Source organism: Podospora anserina, chromosome 5, assembly GCF_000226545.1.
Source record: "Podospora anserina S mat+ genomic DNA chromosome 5, supercontig 9".
In the NCBI taxonomy this organism is placed as follows: domain Eukaryota; kingdom Fungi; phylum Ascomycota; class Sordariomycetes; order Sordariales; family Podosporaceae; genus Podospora; species Podospora anserina.
The window spans coordinates 191,063-197,062 of record NW_001914843.1 but is presented as its reverse complement, the minus strand read 5'-3'; positions in this window follow the sequence as shown (position 1 = coordinate 197,062).

Sequence of the window (6,000 nt, the reverse complement as noted above, 5' to 3'; positions counted from 1 at the left end):
GCCGTCCTCCTCGGGGACCACCAGACCTCCCTGGTACAACAATATCGAATTATTCGACAGGAAAAACGGTCCCTCATTCTTCCTGGCCCTTTCTCTGTAAGACTCCAGCGAGGTTGTGGACTTTTTCGCATGAAGATCGCATCAATGAGGTCGTGGCCGGTCAATCTTCGCAACCACTGTGCGGGCGTTTCGGCACACTGTATCCCTCCACATTAGCTCTCGGCTCGAACAGCGGCTTGATACGTCTGTTTGTGATGGCAGAGTCGATGCCGCAATACCACCCCTTAGCAGGACCGGCGTCACCGATGACAACATGAGCAAAACCCAGACGCCGTCACTGGAGCTTAAGCTGGAGGATCAGGAGTCCGCAGATGCAGGTACGCTGGTATCCAAATATGATGCCTGGGAATTTATTTCCAACAACGCCACGGACAACCATTAAGTCACGATTACCCCTACTCGAAAAGAGTTAAAAAGGAGGAAGGCCAGTCTCGACCCCGACGGCAGCGACTCGCCGCCAGAAAAGCGACTATATACCAAAGATATGTCTAGACCCTACGGCTCCCTCCGGCGGTATATTAGATATAAGAAGGGAGGCAGGTGTTAATACGTATAGTAGCTAACTTCGTGATGCACTGGACGCTAAGAGGTCTCGCACCCTAAAGCGCCGATATCGCAGCCCGTTACGTAAGCGTAAGGAACTAAAGTTCGTTATACTTAAAGATATTGCCGAACCAAATAAATATATTAAAGGCTCGTTCCCTCTATATATTTATAGTCTAGACATATACCCTAATCCGACCGAGTCCTTTATGCTCTAATACCGCTAGGATCGTCGGGAGAAGCTTTAGGTTACTAATACGACAGAGAATGAGAGTGTCTCTCAAGAGCTCCTTCCTGCCCGGACGATAACGGCAGACCAAATACATAGCGTAGTCGAGGATATCCCTACATTATTCAATATCTATCTTCGGGTTAGCTACAGTATAAAATTCGGTATAGAATAGGACGATTCCGAGAACTCTTTTATTATCGATGACCCCATTGAGTGGGAGCCGTTCAAAGTATCTAGAGAACACGTGTCTAACAGTTTCAGGGCCTTAAATGAGAGCGGTAAGCGGCGGTGAGATGGTAGGGAAATAAACTGTGTCATTCATCAAATATAGCGTGCGTGATAAGCGAGAGAAACAGATAAGCGAGTGAAACACTTCCACCTACCCCAACTACAAATATCCTCAATTACACAACCACAACACTAGGAAACTACAATAACGTACATTATAAGCGAGCGACCAATATAAGCGAGCGACCACTTTTTTCACGCAACGCCTAACCTCACCCTCAAAACCTAATTTTCTCAACAATCCAAAATGCCATCTACTTCAAAGGAAGCCCATATAATCTTAGCCCTTAAGGCTCTTCAAAATAATAAAAATCTAAGTATATTAGCGGCAGCCAAGATGTATAACGTCGATCGCAGTACGCTTAGATACCGACGCGCCGGCCGGCCTGCACGACGCGATACCACGCCCAAATCGAAGAAGCTTACTTAATCCGAAGAGGATACTATTGTTTAATATATTATTAAGCTATATACGCGAGCTTTTTCACTAAAATTGCGTGGTGTGGAAGATATGGTTAACTAACTGTTACGCGTACGCGACGCGCCTCCTATTAGTAAGCTCTGGGCACACAACTTTATTAAACGCTAATTAAAGTTCCGTACGTACTTTACGCGTAAATATAATTACTAAAGGGCTAAATATAAGGATCTAAAGGTTATTAACGAGTGGTTTACGCTTATATAGAATACTAAGGCTAAATATAGTATCGTGGATAACGATATTTATAACTTTAATGAGATTAGGTTTATAATAAGTATTATTTTCGCGGGTATAGTAGTTACGACTTTAGACGGCCTTAATAAGGCGAAACTAGCCTAGCCTAGTAACCGCGAATAGGTAACGGTAATCTAGGGAGTTAATACCCTCGACTGGGCTATCCCTCCTTTTATTATTTTAGCCGCGCAGTACTACCTTACTAATTAGTATACCGAGTATAACCTACCGTCTACCTAGCGCATCGTAACCACTAATAATGGCTAGACTATTAATACGGTAGGCCTAAATTAAATTAAGTACTTCGACTATTATATAGCGTTTCGCATAAAGGGCAAATACCGGTTATTAATCCTCGACGGCTACGAAAGCTACTACTCGACCGAATTCGAGCGCTATTACTAGTAAAATAATATTATTACGCTCTATATACCTCTACACTCCTCCCACCTCCTCCAGCCACTCGATATTGGCTGCTTTGGGCCGCTAAAACAGGCGTACGGTCGCTAGATCGAGGACTTAATACGTATGTATATTAATTATATAAGTAAGCTCGAGTTCCTCTATGCCTTCCGCGAGGCCTTTTTCGCCTCTATAATAGAAAGGAATATATAGGGTGGCTTTGCGGGTGCTGGCCTTATACCGTACGATCTAGAGAAGGTATTTTTTAAGCTAGATATAAAGCTTCGTACGCTAATACCTCTAAACTTACGGCCCGGCACTGCATAACCTTGGGTCTCCCAGACACTATATAACCCTCGAGAAGCCAACTTACAGTCAACGTTTATTAAGACTCGCATTACTAACCATCAAAATAGCTCCCCGACTTTAATGCTGGCTACGGTAGACCAGCTTGCTAAAGGTACAACGGCTATAATGTACCAGGTGGCTCTCCTTCGTGCAGAGGTCTCTTCGCTCCGTAAGGCCAATGAGGCACTAAGTAAGCGCCGGAGAGCTAAAAAAACACGTGTGAGGCTTGGAGGGTCACTTACTGTGCAAGAGGCACAGGATCTACTGGATCAGAAGGCCGTGGATAGGGAGGGAGTGCAAGAAACGCAGCCGGATAGTAGTAATGCAGGGGGGGCTCGTACGAAGGTTCAGTGCTGTAGTGTATGCGGTAAGCCTGGGCATAATGCGCGCACTTGCCAGGAGGCTGCAGAAGCATCTGATTCAGCTGTTTCTGATGTAATTATGGTTGCTTCCTAGTATTGTTGTGTAGTAATTGAGGATAATGGTATAAAGGTTGTGAAAAAGTGGTCGCTCGCTTATATTGGTCGCTCGCTTATAATGTACGTTAACTGAATCAGAAACAGATGAATCAGACGATTCTGCAGCCTCCTGCAGGTGCGTGCATTATGGCCTGGCTTACCGCACACACCACAGCACCGAATCTTCGTACGAGACCCCCCTGCACCACCACTATTTTGTCGTGTTTCCTGGGCTACCTGCTCACCCACAACCTTCTGATCCAGTAGATCCTGTGCCTCTTGTATAGTAAGTGACCCTCTAAGCCGCACACGTGTTTTTTTGGCTCTCCGTCTCTTACGAAGCTCCTCATTGGCCTTGCGTAGCGAAGAGACCTCTGCACGGAGAAGAGCCACCTCGTGCATTATACCCATTGCTCCCTTAGTAAATTGGTCTACAGCGGCTAGTATTGAGGTTGGAGAGCTGCCTTGATGGTTGGAAATTCGAGTTTTAATAAGCGCTGACTGTAAGGTAGCCTCCCGAGGGTTGTGTGGCGTTTGAGAGACCCAAGGTAGTGCCGTGGTTGGGCTCGAGGCTGGGGGTGTTGGAGTCCGAATGCGCACATCTAGCTTAGATATCACCCTCTCTGGGTCGTACGGCACAAGGCCGGCTCCGGCAAAACCACCCTGGATATTCTTTTCTGTGATCGAAGCAAAAAATGCTTCTCTAAACGCACAAAGAAACTCCAACTTGCTAATGTGTATGATGTTTATCCGCATCAACTGCTCAATCTGGCGGCTGTACGCCTTCTTTAATGGCGCAAAACAGCCATATCCAATGACTGAAGTATATGGGAGGAGTGCGGAGGTATATATAGTGTAATAATGTTGTGCTCCCGGTAATAGGTTTCGAATTCTTCGGAGTGGTGGCTCTCGTGGCCGTCAAGGATTAATAGCCGATATTTGCCCTTCGTACGAGATGCCGTGTAGAAATCGAAGTGAAGAATCTAATCCATGCCTTTCTCATTGGTAGTCCAGCCATTATCGGTTGTTGCAATACGCCAGGTGGCCGGAAGGCTGCACTCTTGATACCAATTGGCGAGGTGATATTGCCCGCCCAAGATAATGAATGGTGGGATAGCCCAACCCAGAGCATTTACGCCCTGAATAACCGTAGCCCACTCACGATTGCCAGGCTGGACCTGTTTGGCCTTGCCACGGCCATCAGATGTTGTAACTACCATGCCCTCGAAGATAATACCCATCATAAACCCAGTCTCGTCGAAGTTGTAGACATCGTAGCAATCGATTGGCCATATCTTCCACATACGCAAGCCGGGGATGAAATGCGCGTGTACATAGCTCAATATTAAACAATCGTTTTTTCCTCTAGATCCGTAAACTTGCGCGAATTGGCTGGAATATCGCGTCGTGCAGGTTTGCCATCGCGTCGACGCATTAGTGTTGCAGGATCAACACCGTAGATCTTTGCTGCAGCTCTAAGGCCAAGATTATTATCGTTTTTGAGAGCTGCTACGGCAAGAAAAAGCCTGCTTTCGTACGAAGGTTGGTCCATTATTAAACGTGGACAAATTTGTAGTTGAAGATGGAAGGTGCGCAATGCCGTGGGGCGTGTTTCACTCGCTTATCCGTTTCACTCGCTTATCACGCACGTTATTCGAACTTAAGCTGGTTAATTTGGACATTTCGAAATCAAACACATTTTTCCAAGCTGAAATTGACAGGGGCGTAGGGTGGAAGAGGCAGTGTTGCTCCTAACTACACACCCCACCCAAGTCCAAAAGCGGCAATACATTTCCCTCGACCAGGAAGAACATATCAACAAATCATTTGCCTATACATACCTATCTACAACCATAGAGTCATGCAATTGAATAAAGTTACTCAGGGTCCAAAAATCAGAGCTTTTCTGCGTGGACTGCCCCCACTGTACGTCATTGTGAGAGGATGAGCCACACCCGCTTAAATTTTCATCGGCAGAGGCATTTGCAGCAAACTTTGACAAGCCGCTCAAATGTTATCTCAGGTTCAGACCAGGTAAGCAGGCCTACCAGCCACATTTGCCAGGTGCGTGATCTGAAACTAAGATAACTAAAACGCCATGTCTGATGCACCGAAATACTTATTCTACCAATTCCGCTAATTCCGCCAATTTTAACTTCTCCTTATATCTAAACCCCCAAGGTCGACCAACTCTGATTTACCACCGCTTACATAGTTGTATACCCTTTGCATCAATACACCATGGACCAATTATACTGGGACACTTTTAGCTACGAAACGATGTGTACGACGACGAGCTCTTCTACCAGGCCCTGCAACTCATTCGACAGTGTCCCTGTCGTCGATTACAAGACTCGGGTTCTGTATCGTACTGCCTCCGGTGCAAAGCCTTACACTCTATTTGCCCGTCAACTCGAAATTGTCTCCTCTCAGCCATCCGCTAAGTCAGATTACCTAACCGTTAAGGTAGCCCTATCGGAGGAACTTAGGGCGGGGTCTCGGACGAGCGGTGGGACGAAAATAATTTTGAGTTAAACGTCGAGATAATGCTAGAAAAGGTTCCGGATAGGCCGCGATGGCGAGATACGAGCGCCGAACTATTTAATTATTTATTTAATACCGCCGACATAAGCGACGCCGAAACTAAATAATTGGGAACGGAATCCGGTATTGGGAGCCCAGAATCTAATTTGCTTACCTTACAGCTCGATAGGAAACCTTCATATCACATCGCCAACAAATCCCACACAGGCCAAGAAACAGCGCCAGTTACGGCGAGCAGCTCAAATCACTTTTGGGAAGTTATATGGAAAAGGGACGGCCCATGCAGTAGGCCTGTCTGCCAACTGCGATGACCCTAGTATCTGGCTCAGACTCGCTTATTGGATTCGACGGCAAAAAGAAACATGGCTTCACACGAGCAGAATTGGGTGTATTTTACTCAACTAGGAAGA